The sequence below is a fragment of the Trichechus manatus genome, unplaced genomic scaffold, assembly GCF_000243295.1.
Source record: "Trichechus manatus latirostris isolate Lorelei unplaced genomic scaffold, TriManLat1.0 scaffold00028, whole genome shotgun sequence".
In the NCBI taxonomy this organism is placed as follows: Eukaryota; Metazoa; Chordata; class Mammalia; order Sirenia; family Trichechidae; genus Trichechus; species Trichechus manatus.
The window spans coordinates 2,718,144-2,719,328 of NW_004443964.1; the positions used below are offsets into that span (position 1 = coordinate 2,718,144).

Below are 1,185 nucleotides of genomic sequence, written 5' to 3' on the forward strand. Positions count from 1 at the left end.
CTGGAACACGGGTATGAAGCAAACATGCCCCCCAGGCTGGAATGCAGGTCTCTTACTGCTGTTCCATAAAGGCCAGACAAGCAAAGAGCACCCAGCAGGTAAGTGAAAGAAGCCAGTCTCCAGAGACCACAGCTGTATGATCCCGTTTCTATGAAATGTTCAGAAGAAGGAAGCCCACAGAGACAGAGAGCAGATCAGTGCCTGCCAGGACTTGGGGGTGGGAGTGATGACAGGGAAGTAGAGGGGTGTTAGGCATTGAGCTGTATTGCCTGAAGGCGTGTTGATGTCCTAACCCCTGTAATTATGAATGTGACCTTGTTTGGGAAGAAGGGTCTTTTTTTTATGTCAATGAGGTCATACCAGAGTAAGAAGGAAGGAGCCCTGGTGGGGCAGTGGGTAAGCACTCGGCTGCTAACCGAAAGGTCAGTGGTTCGAACCCACCAGCTGCTTTGTGGGAGAAAGCTGTGGCAGTCTTCAGTAAAGATGACAGCCTTGGAAACGCTACGGGGCAGTTCTCCTCTGTCCTGTAGGGTCGCCGTGAGTCAGAACTGACTTGACGGCAATGGGTTTACCAGAGTAGTTGTTGCTGGATGCCGTTGAGTCAGTTCTGACTCACATCCTAACCCTAATCCCTTCTGAGTGGTCTCTTATAAAAGGGAAAACAGAGAGACACGCACACTGGGGGTGGGAGGGAGGACAGAAGCAGGTGAAGGTACCTCCACAGGCAGCCGAGGAGCGCCTGGAGCTACAGGAGCTGGGAGACACCAGGATCTCCCCCAGAGCCCACAGAGAGCACGGCCGTGCAGATACCCTGAATTCTCACTCCCAGCCTCAAAGCCGTGAGATAATACATTCCTGTTCTTTACAGCCAACCTTGTGGTATTTTTGTCACAGCAGCTCTAGGTAACTAGGACTGGGCGATAGCTAAAGGTCCGGGACTTCTTTACGGGGTGATGAAAATGTTCTAAAATCGTCTGTAGTGATGGGTGTACAGATCTGTGAATGTGCGAAAACCCACTGCACCGTGCACTTCAAACGGGTGAGCTGTGCAGTGTGTTAATTAGACCTCAACAGAGCTGTTACACGAAAGGAAGGAAGGGGGCAGGAGGGAGGGAAAGAGAGGGAGAGGAAGGAAGGAGGAGGGAGGGAAGGGAGGAAGGAGGGAGGGAGGGAAGGAGAATGGAA

The 1,185-nt window shown here is 52.1% G+C and overlaps 1 protein-coding gene across 1 annotated transcript in view; it reads right to left on the reverse strand.

Annotated features, from left to right (window-relative positions):
* Positions 1-1,185, reverse strand: part of CARD14 (caspase recruitment domain family member 14) — a 48,328-nt gene that overhangs the window by 22,915 nt on the left and 24,228 nt on the right. The window lies entirely within an intron of this gene.